Genomic DNA, 17,664 nt, shown 5'->3' with positions numbered 1-17,664 from the left:
TTTAAAAATAGGCACTAGCTTTGGAAACAACCCCTTCTGCCTTCCCAACCTCACAGGATATTATACCTTTTTTTGGCTGTAAAACCTAAAAAATATATATGTATTTTAAAGGGGAAAGCAAGGAGATGGTAGCATAAAACGTAGCAGTTGCTCAGCTAGGCTAAAGGGATCAAAAAAGGCAAAACATTTGTCTAGCCAAAGACTGGCTTTCAATATACTAAGAATGTGGGAATCTAGCTAACTTTGAAACACAAAGTGAAGGCATAATTCTGTGCATCTGATGCATTTGACAGAGTGTCACCCACTGACCTCTGCTGGCGTAAACCAGTTTGTTCTCTTAGCTTTTTGCTAGTACAGCTATTGCATGGCTAATGGCATAAGCTAGTGTGGGGATTTTGGAAACCCTGCCTGTTGTTTTTTCATATTCTCAGCTTTGTGACTAAAAAAAAAAAGGAGTAAAAAGACATGTCTTTCTCTTACCAAGTATAGGCTGGTTAGTCAACGGGGTCCTAAACTTCAATACCCAGGTAATGTTGGGCTATGCCATAGAAATACATGAGGGGGTCAGCTTCAAATGTTAAGAGAGAAGAGAACATCGCCCTTAGTTCTCACCCTGTTTCCAAATAAACTAAGCCTGAACTGGCAGATGGGATCAGAATAAAAATTTGGGGAGTGCAGGGGGCAAAGGGGAGGGTAATTTGTATGTCTGAGCTCAAAAGTGTGATGGTTGATGCTAGTGGTAGGAGTCCTGAAACTGGGAGCTGAAGGGAGGATGGGAATCCTGTTATGACTGATGTTCAGAAGTAGCTGTGGATATTGATTTTTATACAAAAAACATGTCTAGGGGATAGAGCTACAGTCATCTTGAGCAAGATCTGTTGGCTGCTATTTGGTACGCTTCTGGCTAGAATTAAATGTGAGCCCTGGCTGCGAGGATGACAGGCAGTTCTGTTAGATTAAAAAAATAAACCAGGAGCCATGGTAGGGTGGGGGTAGGGTAAGAAGGCATTGCATCTGTCTGCCTTTTACTAGTGGTATGTTAATAGCATTTCTCTGGTTGCTGATCACTTAAATCTAGAAAAACTTAAATGAGCTGAACAGTAGATCCTGCTGTGTTGAGCCTTTCTCATACAATTATTCCCCTGGAATATGTCTGCAGGTAAAGCTCATACTTGTACCTACTCCTGAAAATGGAAACCAAATGTTACTAAAATTATAGCTTTGAGTTTGGGCTCAACTTAGCTTTATATGATTGTCTGTATGTTAATATTGTTGCAGGCAGGGAGAGTGAAATAGTGCCCTAGGTGTCCTAGGTTGTGTGAAGAGATGCAAGTAACAGAAGCATATGGTAAGCAGCCTCTTTTCTTTCTTTCTTTTCTTTTTTTTTTTTTTTTTTTTTTTTTGATCACGCACGCAGCAGCAAAGCAATCCTGTCAGCACCCATCGTTTTGGCCTTGCTTTACTTCCTTCTAACTAGAATGCCCACATGTGAGTGGTATGTCTGTGAAATGTTATGTAATCTGGGTAAGAAGGCTCCCACCAATATAAAAATTAATAATGAAGTTTACCTTTAAAGATTGCAGATATCAGAGAGGCTGGTAGATTTTCCAATTTTATTTTTATATTGCTAAAGTAAAAATACAAGCCAAATCAGTGTTAACTATTTTGTTTAGTATCTTGAAGGTTCACCATCTTCAGACGTGCTCTAAGACAGCTGGTCTAGAGGCCTGCTTGTGTTAACTGTATTTTCCCATACGGTCAGCTGCTCAGTTACTCAAATACGTTCAAACAGAAGTGCTTTTATTTTCATCTTATACTTCTCTTCTTATATAGCTTATTAGCAGAATTAAGCAGTAGGAAAGATCCTATTTCCTAGTGCTTTCATGGTGTGGGTTTTTGTTGTTGGGTGTAGGGGGGTTGGTTTCAGTTTGGGGTATTTCTTTTTGAGACTGGTTATAATGTGAATACGACTGGTAACAGTGAATCATCAGGAAGAAAAAAACTTTTGGAAATAAGCCAAAGTCAAATTCTTTTCTCGTGCTCTGTTCAATCTGCTTCCTCTTTAAAAGAAAACTTTCACATTAGCAGAAAAATAAATGCTTATCCAGAGTTCTTTTTGTGTCCCTTTCAGCAGGGAGAAGGGGATGAGTGCGCCTAGCTCAGTGCCCTGCCAGCTTCCTCCTGCCACAGAGAGTTAACACGCTGAAGGCTTTTTCTTCCCCCTTTATTTCTGTTTTCATTTAACTCTTACGAAAATAGTTGTGATGTTACAATTGTGGTATTAGAAGCTAAACATAGAGTTTTGTTGTGAGGAGCTGAACTGCTTTGATATAATCCTAGTTTTCTCTGGTAAGAAAATGGTTGCTGTGGCTAAAAACCAGCATCTGCACTACATAGCTCTGAAGAGTTACTCTGATTAAAAAATACCAGTATGCGTAGACTGTAGATATACACCCTTTCTCCTTGCAAGCACAGTTACTCTATTTCTTAATCGTTTGCATTATTAAGTGTATTTTTGTGGGCTAAACACTGCATTGCAGCTGAAGGGAAGTGGTTGACAGAGTATCACAGTCTGTTAGGTGCCATTCCTTTTGTTCCTGCCTGTTCTTCCGGTTTCCAAAAGCTCTAGAAATGCAATGTTTACCATCTAATTTTCCAGTTCTGAGGAAGTGTCATTGATGAGACACACAATTCACCTGATGTCAGGCTTAACTCACTTGCTAACTAAGCCTGACTGAAATTTAGCCTCTGTTTTTCTCTGTACAGATATCATGTCACACTTTTAACTTGGTAGGATCCCCAAGGAGATTTGCTTCCTGCCAGATTTTAGGGTTCCCTGCCATGTAGTGAAATCGTCAGCCTCTCTGGAGTGTCCTTGCTCCCCACATGCCATGGCTCCCCATACAATATGCAAGGAGGGATTCCTTCTAAAGGGAGCCTCGGAAATCCCTGTGATAATTGTCTTCGGTAATTTGTACAAAACACTCAAATCCTCCCTGTATTTAAAAACACCTAAACCTCTGTCTGCTTCAGTTTCTGAGCAACGTTTGCCTGGTGTTTGCGAGGCATCTAAACAAGGTCAACCTTATCCCTCAGAAAATACAAGCCATTGGAGTAGAAGAGAGGTACCTGAGGTGTTGGACCGCTGGGCACCATTGCTATTACTTTTCCCTGTAGTCACACTGAGCTCTGCAATGCTATGGTTAGCATGTTCCTGGGATGTAGGGCACCAAAAATACAAAAGAGGAAGAGAAGCTCTCTTACGCACCGCCTTTTGTGCGCAGATCAGGCAGCGAGTGCCACCCAGTCTTGGCCCATTAGTGGGACTGGTGAGGTGATGTTTTGTTTGACAACCTGTCTGGAAGGGCAGATATTCATGAGCTCAGTATCAGTGAGATTATGAGGTTTCTCCACATCTGTCACAACAGAAACCTGCCTATCGAGGGGACTTTATGAGAGTAAATGTAAGTGCTGTGAAATGTAGATACTATGGAGTGAAGCAGCAACTGAATGGAGTTTGGAGGGTCTCTGCACTGCATAGATATCTTTTAGCAATGTAGAGAATCCCCAAGTCCTAAAGTGTATCTAGTGCTAGGGTCCTGCGTAGAGTTAACTGCCTGCAGTTGATTTGGAGGTAATGTGTAAGGAGGGAAAGCTGCGTGTTGGTGAAAGTCAGTGAGACTGTTCTGATGGCAGTTATAAATCAGTAACTGCACTGTACTCATTCCAGTGAAATTTGGTGGATGTCAGATCAGAGCCTGGCCACAGTGAAGAGACTGAGTAGAAGGTATTGAGCTAACCATCTCAGGACTCCTCCAGGTTTCCTTAAATGAAACAACCGAAGGAGAAGATACAGCTCATTCAAAAATGTCCATTAAAAAGAGGAAGAAATCTTTTGAGGCATACCAGTTGCCCTAAGTGACCCTGGGTTTACCCGCAGACCTTTTCCCCTTTTTCTATATGAAAGACTCATTTAGACAAGAAAACTGACTGCCCAGGGCAACAGTGCTATTTGTTGATGTAGATAAATTCACTTAAAACAAAAAAAGAAAAAAATATTATTTAAGTAGTGTTGGAGCTATAGAATATAACATGGTGCCATACAGCTGGATACAGCTGGAGGTACAGAAAACATGCTCAGATAATAGAAATTTCAAGGTTTTTGTCCTGGTGCAGAACTCCTCTGATGTATATCCGAAGACATTGCCAGTGCATGCCTTTTGCTACAGTTCAAAGAGGTATGTGTGTTAAAAACTGGAATTGCTGAAACCAACATAAATGATGCTGGAGAGTAAAGATAATTTTCAGCCTTGATTTGTACTACAGGTTTGCATTTCAGCACACTACATATTTTTGCATTTTCCTAAGCCTGTTAGAAGACTGTTTCATGTGATCACTTGCATCTAAAAACATATGAACATACTGCATCACTGTTTGCCCATACGTGTTAGTTTTCTGAAATAAAATGCTTTGTTGCATCCTGTTAATACAGCCTAAATCTTTTTGTGTTGCTGATTTACAAACAAAGCAAAAAGACCCCTGACTAAACCAGGCTGCTTTTGTGAGGGCTAGGAGAGAGACACAAACATTGGAGCACTCTTCCTTGACCTCCAAAAAAACCCTTTATCTTCACTAATGTGCATTATTTTACGTTTTGCAACAGATACCCCAATTTCTGTTTTGCCATCTGCTCCATGGCAATTGACACTTCAGAGGGCTGGCTATTACTGACTAGCCATGGATAGGAATACAGTAAATTCTTTACAAAATAAAAATCAATACTCACTGACATACTGCGTATTGAAGAAAATAATTGTTTATGGCACTCAGCTTAAGCTGTTCTGGTAATCACGTTGAAAAATACAATATTTATTCATTAGATCAAATTTAATGAGGCCTCCTGGCAGTAATTATAAAAATTACTGTAGCAGTAAATTACTAATGAGTTGTGATGTGCTTCCTACCTGTGAGGAAGGACTGGGGGATGAAAAACCTGATATCCAGACAACACTAGGGAGGGTAAGATCTTGAGGCCAGGAGTCAAGCTCACGGCAGTGCAAAAGTTGTTCACTGCACCTGAATGGTTAAAAAAAAGAAAAAAAGAAAAAGAAAGAGAAAGAAAAAGGCAGAAAAAGACTCGCAAGCAAGTAGCTTCAAAGGGTTGCTTTAAACAGATATTAAACTCTGGATTCATTTCCAAACCAACATGCATAGGCAAGGGAACAACATTATCAATGGGAGAAAGAGACTCCTTTGCCACATGTACATTATCTTGTCTATAAAATCAGCTGAGGTGACCTAATTTACTGTAATAGATCTTGGGCTAGGAACAACTTCTTGCTTTCTTGTTGTTATAAAGTTTCATGCAAAACACAGACAGGAGGCTGGTGTTTTATTAGTGCCCTTAAATCTTACAGAACAGTCACCTAAGATGTGGAGCTGAGACGAAGGCTGAAATCCCCCACCAGCTTCTTTGATGCAGGGAGTTTGACCCAGATTTCTTTCTTCTTCTGAGACAAAGCTTGAAGGAATGCAGAGGCTTGTGGGTAGCAAATGGTCCACAGTTCGAATAACACCAAGGCATAAAGGTGTAAAAGTGGTGCCACTTCTATAAAATGTCCAGGCTCCTGCTGAGTCCGTGGTGTTGCAGCAACAGCACAGCCTGGCTAGCGAAAGGGGTTCTGCTGTATGTGAAAAATAAAGCACAAGTGAATTTGTGTGTAATTATATATCTTTCTGTGGCTTGCAAAGGCACCACAGATTTGACAAGTGGTCCTCTGTATTGCAAAGCAGTGAATAAACCTGCATTTAGCAAATTTCTGTTTCAAAAGATTGGTCCTGGGTTCAACATCTGCCCTATGCCAAGTAGAGAAGGGCTGTGAATTTTAATCTCTCACAACACATACACTGCTTTTAAATGTAGTGGTGAGTCTTGGAGAGGCGTAGGGAAATCTAATGCAATCTGTTTCCTCCTTATGCTGGTTGTTGCCCAAAAAGGGACTTCTGGGCATAGATGCCTTCACAAGCTCATACATGCAGCGAAGCCAAGGTGGAGAGAAACATGTCCATCCACCCTAGAGTTATGTTGTAGATCCCCGGAAAGGAGCAGAAACGTAGGTGCCTCACACTGTTGTGACCTGCTGCCAGCTCCTGCGCGGTGTGTGCTGTATTTGGTGGAGCTATGAATTCCTCAGTCAGAAAGGGCCCTGAGGGTTAGGCACTGCAGTACCGAGCCCAAGACCCTTTGTGGCATTAGCCTTGAGTCTAAATAAATGTATACACTGAAAAACATATACAGTTGGATCTTACAACACTTTGGAAGAGCTAGTAAATTTTTATAGCAGGCGGGTCAGCACACAGCAGGAGTCTTTTGCAGTTTCCACAGTTTCAGGAAAACAGATATATCTTCACTGCCCCCCTGCAAAAGCAAGGGTTTGCAGTGATTTAACTAATTCACATTAGCTAGCATATTGATATTAAATTAAGGCAAGGAGAGTTCTTGCCATGATGCAATCACAAAAGGTCAGTATCTCGCTGCCAGCCAGAAATTAACCTTATCTAACTGCATCACCACAAAAACCACAGAGTCTACTCTGCACTATAATGTCACCATGATAGAGCTAATGCAGTCATGCTGTAGAGAAAAACCATCTGTTTTTGGCTGTGAAGATGATATTTTGGCTGCTGGAGTGCTAGGTTCTTTTCCTAGCATTGCCACACACTTCCTCAATGACCTTAGGGAATTCAGTCTCTCCCTGTTTCCCTTTTTAAAGCACAGAAATCCTCTCCAGGCTTTCCCTTGCTGTCTGGTCCTGTCTAGAAGATAAAAAAATTGCATTTTTTTATTATTAGCTAAACTGAATTTGGCAATGGACAGATGTTCACTTTGCATACAGCTGTGCTGGCTGAAGATGCATTTTTCTGTTTCTTTCTGGAGCTGTTGTGAGGCTAAATTAACACTGATAGAAAATTCTGAAATCTTCAGATAGAAAACACTTTAGAAATAGGAGGCATTGTGGCTTAGATTTTCAGAACTGCTGTCAGCCACATCTGCAGCTGAAATCAGTGGGAGCTGTGGGCTGAAAAGACAAAGCCCTAAACTGTACCAGTTGACATGAATGTAGCAGGAGTTCATGGGTGGCACAGGAATTCAAATGGCTCTACATTAAAGCCTCTCAGGTAAATACCAAAGGCAGACTTGCTGGAATGATCCATTTTTTTGCGTGTGCTTTTCTTTAAACTGTGACATCCAAGTCTGAGGACTTCTGCCCAGAAGTCTACAAACTTTCACCTCAGGCTGGTTGACTATTGTCTCATGGTGCAAAGTATGTTTTTATGTAATATTGTGATTTCTTACAGAATCTGTCAGTGGCAAAATGGAAGCACTTTACCTAGTGTTTCTTCTTCTACACCCGTGAAATTAATTTAATGGGGGGATACTATGGAACTAAACCTAAATACTAAATAATAATGATGAAGCTTTTAAGAGAGAACGTCTCACAATCTGACATAAGTAGTAAGATTGTTGCTGTGCATTATTACTATAATTAAATTACATTATACTATTGCATTAAACTAATCTGTCAGTAATACTGTACTTAGCAGTAAGATTTTTGTCACATAAACATTATGAGCCTTTAAACTTCTGCATTTTGTGGTGCAAAATGCATGGAAAATAGAGAAATTGGAGCAGCAGAATATAACATGAAAAGCTATAGCGATAGAAAAAGGCCAGCCAGTTCAACATGACAGTCCTTTTAAAGCAGGTAAGTTAAGACTGCCAGAATGCATTTCCCAAAAGGCTGGAACATGAGATGTATTTGTGAGGTGCCTGCTATTACTTTGAAAATATTAGGTGCCAAAATAAAAATTCTATTTTCATTTTTTTCCTGAACTTCAGAACATGTAAGGTTAAATCAGAAGCTGCTCATAGTAAACTGTTAAGAAAAACATGCAAATAATAACTTAAATAAAGCTGCAATCGTTTCTCTGAACAGAGTCAGAAAAAGGCGGCTACAGATCCCCTTAGATGATGATCAGTAGAACAGGGCAGCTGATCAGAGAGATGCCGCCTTCAGAACAGTGTGCAGACCCAGGAAGCAGGATAATATTTTTCAGACTGCAGACTTCACACCCATCATGGCAGATCAGACCATCGTTCAGCCCGGCAGATCCTGCCCTCTCTCATGGCCTGGTAAGCGCTTAGGCATTTTTTCTGGTGCTAGAGGTCTTTCAGATGGGTTACTGCAGCATTCACCCACACTCCATTGACAGCTACCCCCTTCTCATTTTTGCAAAATAGAGACCTTCTTAGTTGTTCATTTTTGTTATCGGAAACAAGCAACTATCTGGATTTTATTGAAAATTATCAAGAAAAAAACAAGCAGATTTTCTTACCTTTGCTTACCTCTTCTACAGATAGCACACAAACGCACTGTAAATTTACTGTATGCCACACTACTGCGACTGGAACTACAGTATTTGCTGTGCTTCTTATACTTGCCACAGCCTTTAAGTGCATACTGTACCATCTTGGTCTGCAGCACTCGTGGTCTAATTGTGCACACAACGCGCCAGGATGGCCGTGCTATTCATTAAGGATTCCGAATTTATACTGGGGTCCTCTTCTAGCTCCTTGAGCTAGGAGTAGCATGGAAGCATTATGAAACTTTATTAAGCCTTATCAGACCTCCACCCCTTGCCTCTGGTGGACTCAGGAGTGGGACATAGCCTTTACAGGGAGACTGTCATCCATAATGCATATTTATGCTGTGTCCATAGAGTATAAGAATGCTCTCAGAAAAACTTAAGCGAGGCTATAATAATACTTTACACTTCTTTGTTGCCTTTCATCTGAGGATTTCATTGTGCCTTTAAAAGCTTTCATTAACTAAAATTCACAGCCCCATTGTGCAGTAACTGTGCATTAACACCTCCACCCTATGTAAAATACAGCTCCGAGAAGCAAGGACTGGTGTAAGTGGTTTAAAAAGCTGGAAAGAATGGGGGGAAAAAAAAACTGGTAATGATTATTCATGCATCTATGTGCTAACCCTGCTTTTTCCATCTAAAATGTCTTAGACTTGGATTGATGCTCTAACTGCATTTTGCTGCATTTTTGAATGCTGATGTGTGCCAAATTTAGCATTGTTTCAAAATTCTCAAGACATTAATTTCCAAATTCATTTATTATCTGCTGGAAATCTATCCTTTGATAACTGGATGCAGATGTAGCAATAAGAGTGCTATAATTGCCTACGGAGCTAGGTATGCATTTTTACTATTGTCAAGCTACAGGGTCTAGTTTCCCCAGGATGTGTATGCCTTGTGAATGCTGGTTACACACATTGCTGAGAAGAGAATATGCCCCTAAAGCTACAATGTATAGCCTCCAATTCTCTACAAAGCTTACATCTCACAGGATTCAACAGTATTGGTTCTTTGGGGATCAATGAGAAACTCACCACCCATCTCCAGTATCTCTGAATTACAGAGCAGAACCAGATCAAACACAGAAGAGTTCCCTCATTTATCCTGCCTCTGTAATACATCAGAGTGTGTGCTGCATTCATTTTGCGTAGGCGGGCTGGTGTCTAATGTACTCTGTGAACATATTTATAAAGGATTAACCTGTGCCTGGTATTCCTAAAAACTGATTTAGTTAAAATACATATTTTATTCTACTTGTCTCAGCCATACAAATCATTCCTGTTTAGCTTTGATATTAGTCATTTTTTGCTGGGGTGTAATATACTGCACATTATCAGTAGTCCTGCTATGTATGACAGCCTTTTTTTTCCCTAGCCAATACTTCTCAGCACATTATATGATCTGTGTCTTAGAATTTTAACCTACAGCAAAAGTGTTCGCTAATAGGACGTACCGCTTAGCAAATACTTAAACCCTGAGGATTTGCTCAGCGAGTGCTATTACTTTACAAGTGTTTAGAAGCACACTGGCGCTACAAGGTCATGAATCACAGGCCCGGGGAAGGACCTAGGTGCACGATGTACCCAGGGGTGCTGTGTGTGAGTACACATTCTCTTACCCAGCACCTGCCATTCTAGAAATGATACAGTAATACAAAAATCCTGGATTGCAAACAATTGCAACCCTTCCCCACCCCAAAAAGGTTAAATACTTATGTTTTAAAATATTTGCCTTGACACAGGTGATATTTGTCTCATGTAGGAGAATGATTAAAAGGCAATACAAATGAATAGCTTGACTAATGGAGAATTCTAACTCTCATCTACAATATATGCAGAAAAGCTGAAAACGTTAATGGTAGTTTGAGAAGCTGCCAGCTAGGAACTTGGGATAAAACTGAAGAAGGGCCAAACTTCTGATTAAGAACTAGGGGTAATTTACTGAAGATGAGAGCTGCAGAGAAAATGATCAAAGAAAGCAGTGGAAAACCAATTACTTTGGAGGTATCAGGCCAGACATCAGGTTTCCTTCTCACCTGAATTTTCAACCTGGAATTCACTTTTTTTTTACCTTGTATCAGCCTATACTGGGACAGCAACCGTGTGAAAAAACTTATATAGTTTTGTCCTCAATATCTTATGCCTTGTAGTAGAAACGAATGGTGGTAATTGACTACATTTTTGCCACTTATATGATTGCCTTTGAATTCAAGGAGTTCAGCCCATTTTGAATTCTGTTCTTGGTACCATGGTTTTTATGTAACCTGTGTCAGATATTATTTGTTCTACCATCAGTCCATCTTATCTGGGTGTAAGAAAACACAAAAATTGGTGTGCGTATATGCGGGAAGGAGGATTCCTCTCTACAGCCCATCAAGCAGTTTTTATAGTTCATTTTCTTCCCCATTGTTTGAATACCAACTTAGAAGCTCACAAATGTTTCTTTTTCTTGCCAAGACAGTGGTACTTTTGCCCTGGCACACATTTATGTTTTTTTCCCTTTTCTTGTGTTTTGAGTGCAGCTGAACAACAAATTCCTCTCTGTTTAACAAGCAACTTCCTCATATTAAGTTCTTTCCATACCAAAGTATCTTTTTTGATTTCATCTCAGCTCTGCAATTGTGTTTGTTAATTAAGTACCGACAAGCAAATAGCAGGAAGATACTGTGTGTTTGTGGGCGCTGTGCAACAGCCCCGCGCCGGCACTGGGCCTGTGTGTCTCGGGGAGCCCCGCGCTGAGAGGTAACCAGTACGGCGGCACGCCAGTATTTAGGAAGCAAGAGTGGCTCTTTCACAAGAAAACTAACCTCATTGATGCCAATCCACCTACACTAGACAGGGTGCTCACAGACATTTTCATGCAAGTTATGTCCTTCCCCCCTGAAAGCTAGATCATTTCAAGCTGTACAGTTTTCTTTAGCTCCCTGTTTTCTGACCAGTTTAGGTCCTAGAAGCTGTGAGTGGCCATTGGCTTGTCGGAGGCCGCAGGAGGACCTGGACAGATGGACGGACGGTAGATCGCTTTGGGCGTGCATGCCTCTCTTGTTTTCTCCCAGTTAGCCTGGGTTGTTAAAGCAACCATTTCAACAACTTCTTGGCTGGCTTCGCAGGAAAAAAAATCTCGGTCTTTGCTGCTGTTGGAAGAGAGGTTGTTGTGAGGTTGCTCCCCCCTTGCGTGACAGGCACCTTTGCGAACACACAGCGTGTTTCACCTCCGAGCGCTGCTCGTGAACACCCTGGCCCCCTCCGGCCCAGCCCCCCTCTCCTTGCGGTGCTCCTTGCTTTCCCTGGCAGGATCCCAATCCCGGCCTTTTGTTCTTCCTTCCTGGGAGTTAACGTCTCCCACCTCACAAGTCAGCAGCTGATTCTGTCAGTTAAAACCCCCAAATAACAAACCCTCCTACCCTAATGGCCTTCTCCTTTCAAGCGCGTATTTTTCCAGCCTGCAAGGGAGTCAGTGCCGTAACCCTGAGCTTTCACGAAACAGTTTCTAAGCCGGTATCTGTGTATTATGAATATCTTCCACACAGTGAGCGACCATCCCTCGTGCGACAGCTCCTACGTTTCACGGCTTCCTGCCCCCTCCCCGTCTGCCCTCTGCTCCTCCCAAGCGCCGGCACGTCCTGCCCTCGGCAGGCAGTATCGCCCTTCCCGTGCTGCAGCGCCGCGGCTGCCGCCTCCGCCCGCTCCAGCCATTGCCTGGCCAAGCAGCAACACCCGGGGCCCAAACCTGTTTGCCTCCATTAATGTGTCCCACTGCTGGTCACTTGGAGATTTCTAGAAAGCGGGATGACCGGGGACACAAGCTTCCACTCTTTCTCTTCCACGCACACTCTTCTTCCATATCTGTTGGATTTTCCTCTGAATTTCTTTGGCCTGAGAATAAAAGCACCAGTGTCTTTTTTTTTTTTTGCTTTCACCCCATCTAACATCACTGGCATCATGTCTCCACCTTTTCAGCTGAGGTCTCCTTTTTCGGTGCTATTCAGTGCTGCTTCCTAACAAGCTGCTCTTAAGAAATGCCAGGCACATCTTCTGCCCTGGGGATAGTTGGCTGTCTCTGACCCAGAGATAGGAGACGACTGTCTCGGGGGCAGGGGAATGTATCTAGGCCTGCTACACAGAAACGTGGAACGTGGCATGGCATATAGAGCCAGCTTAGGAAGGGAAGCATTAACAGAATTCCTGATCATTTCCGAGACCTAGCAAAGGATTCCGAGGACAAACTGAAGATCTGATTATTAGGTGGTCTGACATTAGCTCCTTCATTTAATTACTCACATTGGCTGTTTCTGTGACACATTTGCTGAGCACACAATGCTTAAACTGTGCATTTATTCAGATTTTTTTCCCTTTGCCTCCTCACCCCATCTTGCCCTGCTTTGAAATGGCATACGCTTAGAAATCAAAGGTTTTTAGCTGATGTCTCAGCTGGTGGCATGTCAGGTAGGGATATAAGAGAGACAGTGAGATTTCAAAAACAGGGAGGAAAAGACTATCAGGATGCCTGAGGCCTTCTCTTGCTTTGCAGTGTGCGTAACAGGGAGGTACAGAGAGAGGACATCCTTCACTGCAGGAAGCTCACAGCTCTGCTACTGACAATGATTACTGCAGGCTTTTTAGATGTGACAGCAAGCCAAGTTTTGGTTTTAAGTCTCTGTTTTATTTCTGATCTCCCAGACGCAGGGGACCGATGGCCATGCAGAACTGGCCAGTCCGCTAGTGGTAGGTAACCTCTGTGGTGTAACCTCACCACAGACCTCTGCTGTGCTTGCTCCCCATCCCTCCCCATGCGCACCCTGCTCCTGCGGAGAGGCAGTCCTGGAGCCCAGCTGCATAACCAGCATCTCCTGGCAATGCTTTTGCTGCCCAGTGACTCACTGCATTTTGCACCTGATGGCAAAAGATAATCTGTCACCTCGAATCCAACTAGTTCTGCCAGATAGCTTTTCTATAATTAGTGGGTACTTTCACCCTCTCTTCTCCAAACATGAATACAAGGTCCAGCTTGACTCCCCCATACATTTTTTTTAAAGAAAGCAGCTGTGTTGTCCTTTGTGAAAACAGCTTGTAATTTAGCATTACTGCATTATATCCCCTAGGCAACGCTTTCTGTCTTCAGGACATATATTTATCTCAGACTTCACAGTATCTCCATGGAGCTTTAGTTTTCCATCAAGAGAAGCTAAAAGAGCATCCAATTCCATAAAGCTCTGATTGATCTTCTCCACAATGTACCTCTGGTGCTTTGCTCAAGGTCTCCTCTGCTGAACAAGATTTCTTCTTCCTCTCTTGATCTCTCAGGAGCCTGAACTTATCTCAGAAGTGTGGGCATGCTTTGCCTTCTCGCGCTGCCTGCCTTTGCGCTAGGCAGGGCTTTCCTGTCCTGTGATCGGCCTTACAGCCTTGGGTAGCTCTTTAAGACAGTGGCTCGTTGGCTCGCTCAGGAGGCTCCTGGGGTGAGCTGAAAAGAAGTCAGTAAATAAATAACTTGCCAGCATTGGATGGCTTTCCACTTTTTGTTCTGGCTTTCACTTTTGGTATGGCAGGATGCCCACGGAAGGTAGACAGATGGACACATCTTAAAATGAGCTCAGTTAAGACAAACAGAGCATGATGGCCCCACTACTTGCTCTGCAACTTTTCTCTAAGTTCTTAATGCAAGGTGCTTTGTTAATTGCTGCTCCTGCTTGTGACCATTTCATCCACAGGAGCTCAGGCCAGTATCCTTTTGTTGTTACAAATTCTGATCCCGAAAGGCACAAGAATCCAAGCTTAGTCTTTTGAAGGAGGAGATACAATGTGCTACAGCACTTGCCAAACCAATTTGATCAGCACACACAGCTTGAGAAAAAGCAAGCAAGCAAGCAAACAAGCAAGAACTGGAAATTCAAATATTGGAGAAATCCTTCAAAGTCTGTAGTCATTGGCAAGATAAACACAAAGCTCTTTTTGCTTTTCATAGCACCGGTAATATCAGTTTATGATAAAAAGCTATTTTGAATTACACAGGAAGGTAAGATATTTGCCAAAAAATTCTTTAGTTCCTATTCTATTTTTTATGATGGACAAGAAGCACCATCCATACTGATTGACTGTTGGCATGCGACTTACCACTGAGCAACTGTATGTTGATGGATAAGCCAGTCTCATCCAAGTGTCAGGAAGATTATCAAAAAAAAGAGCTGTCTGTAGTTGCTCCATCTCTGAGAAGATTGCCAACTCACCCTAACAAAAGAAAACATTAGTGTGCTATTTGCGTCTCACAAAGCGACTGTGATAAGATGACATGATAAATGATAGAGGGCTTTTTTTTCCCCAGTAAAAACACATAAGGTAGCTAAATCGTCAAGTGTAAAGAATATCTTGGCTCTTGCAACTGGGGTGAGTCATTTATTTTTAAAAAAGGGGAAACGGTCAGAAAAACAAGAGTGTAGATTCTGGTTTTTCTGTATTTCTTAAATTCACTCTAATTACATTAAGTAATTATATGATTAAGTAATTCATATACATACGCACAGATGTGCACACCTACGCACATGTACAGGGAGAAAAATGATAAAGGGCCAAATTACTAACTTGCTTTCAGATATCCCACAGAAAATTGTACATGCAATCAAGCTACCATTCTGCTGGCTTGCTTGCACTAATGGCTATTTGAGTGCCCGTGTTTTGTTACTCTGAATTAAAGATAGGAAGGTAGGTAATTCTAGGTGGCAAAAGAGGAGGTCCCTTTAAAAGCACTAGCCCTATGAATCAGATTTTCAGTAGCTAGCCTCATATGCATTAACTACAACTGTGCATGCATATGCCATGGTTGTGTAAATTGCTAGCAATGCCTAAGAAGCTCCTTGGTTGCCCAATTCCCTGATTTAAACATATATTGAATTTTAGTGTAGCAGGTACATCGCTGTTTGAGATTGCTAGGTTTTATGAAAATTTGGCCCTGCATGTTTGAGATCATTACATGTTGTTATTCAGCACTTCGTGGGCTTTCAGAGAGCAGATATTATCTTTAAAGAATAGCAAAGATTGATGATGAGTTATTCATGCCTTTTTTTACCTAGCTTCACTGTGTCTGGAGTACTTTCTACATGCATAGTAAGATAAGGACATGGATGCTACTGTTACTGCACTTTTAGTCACAGTTACTATCTCATAGTGACAGTCACATGCCACATGTAGATATCTCTGAACATGCTGACTGTTTAACATACTCCAAACCATCTGTCTTCTCCAGTGGGCATCTATATAATGTAGCCCTGGATGAATTCACTTTCTTCATCAGAGAGTCTCTGAGGTGTCAAACAGCTGTCTCCCTTCTGCCCTATGGTTTGCCTGACATACATGGACAAACATCACAGCCACCAACTGCATCTCTTAGCAGGTGTAACAGAGCAGCCACAGAGCTGCAACGGCAGAAAAGAAGAATGTCCCTATCTCACCTCCGGGTCTGCTCTGAAACACAATAATAAAGCAATAATCAAGTCTTGCATTTTGCTTCCTAATTTCTGGAGAAATAGAGGATTTCAATCTCATGAGCAGTTTCATGATCATTTATTTTACACAATATCTGATGTTACCTTCTTCTGAAAGTTTTTTCTGTGTGACATCTATGTCTGCTTTCACCTTCAAGAGATGCCGTATTTTCCTGAGGCAAGTGTCTTGTGTATTCGATTCCGTGACACTGTAAAGGAAATTATAAATTTGTGCATCTTAACTTTATGCAGTGTAAGTAGTTCTGCTGTCTTCATGTCTTAGTATGGTCTAGGTCATTCAAACTCACCTTAAAGCTCACTACTTAAATATGGACGGCTACATTTCCTGAATCGGCTGCAAGAACACTGAAAGGAAAGCTGCAATATGAATAGCTGGCAAATTACTTTGTTTTTTTTTTCTTAGCACTCCATAAGATTTCTAAATATGCAAATGGATTGCCACACTGATCTTTTGGAAAGCTGTCCAACCACAATGTATAAAATTATGGATGCACTGCCTACCAAGGGAACAGAAGGCAGCAGAAATGCAGTGCACTCTTTTAAAATACAACAGCCTCAGATCATCCACTCTATTCGTCTCAGACTGATCATGGCACAGTCTGTCCCGGCGCTGTGTTGGCATGCAGGTTGACAAAGCGAAGTTGCTCCTATAGCACCATTTCCCACTGTCTCTCTGGATTAAGAAAGCACTTGGTGTGTTTAGTGACTGGCAAATAGAAAAAAAGAAAAACAACCCTGCCAGGAAGCAGTGCCAGTGCTCTTTGCACCTAAAGCAGACACGCTGGTGCTCCTCCTACACAGCTTTGCCAGCTGAAGGATGCCCTCCCGAAACATGGGTCTCGAGGGAAGCTGCCACCAAGAGGAGCTGGAAGCCTGCAGCTGGGTGAGAAGGTGTGCAACCTCTGCACAGAGGCAGCGGGCCTCTTCTGAACCCGTCCAGTTCTGCCTTGGGATCCCACAGGGTTTGGAGGATTTGTCCTGAGAACTGGAGAAGGAGTGGAAGACCTCTGCAACAACATTTCATGCTGTTATGAAGAAAAATAAATTCGGCCTTGTAGTTTGCAAATAATGGCATTTTGCAACCTGCTGAAGGATCTTAAATGGCCCAGCCCTATTAATGTATCATAACACACTACCAAGATTTTTTTCTGTGTAATGAAAAATAATGCATAGATTTATATTTAATTTACATCTCACATATACTAGAGATCATCTACTTCTATTGAAATTGGTGGCCACAGGAAAACCAGAAACCAAACAGAAAATCAAAGAGGCATCACACCATCTTGTGACAAATTTGCAGCCTGCTCTGTTTTGACTGACCTTGTCTTCCGCAGCTTGGGAGGCTCCTTCCTCAGTGACTGAGTATTTGAATTGCAGTTCTAATAGCACAGGGAGCAGGTTGACTGCAGTTATTGTCACAAAAGCAATCTCCACGTTGGGGTGCACGCCATAATGAATGGGGCTTTTGGAGGTAGCATTTCATCCATATTTTTAGGGTAACCTTCATAATCCAGGTTTGATGAGACTGCAAACCCAGGAGCAAGCACTGACTTCCGATCAAACTGTCAAAGAAATAATAAAACCCGTCATCCAGGCAGTCATGGCAATACTTGCTAGACAGAATAAGGAACCTGCTTAGGCATAAATCAAATTGTTCTGATACGGAGTCACTGTTGAGAACAAGACTTTTATAACACTTTTATATCAATAGAAAACAGTCTAATTTGTTCCCC

This window comes from Apteryx mantelli, chromosome 6 (assembly GCF_036417845.1).
Source record: "Apteryx mantelli isolate bAptMan1 chromosome 6, bAptMan1.hap1, whole genome shotgun sequence".
In the NCBI taxonomy this organism is placed as follows: domain Eukaryota; kingdom Metazoa; phylum Chordata; class Aves; order Apterygiformes; family Apterygidae; genus Apteryx; species Apteryx mantelli.
The sequence above is the reverse complement of the archived record's forward strand: the minus strand, read 5'-3'. Positions refer to the sequence as shown.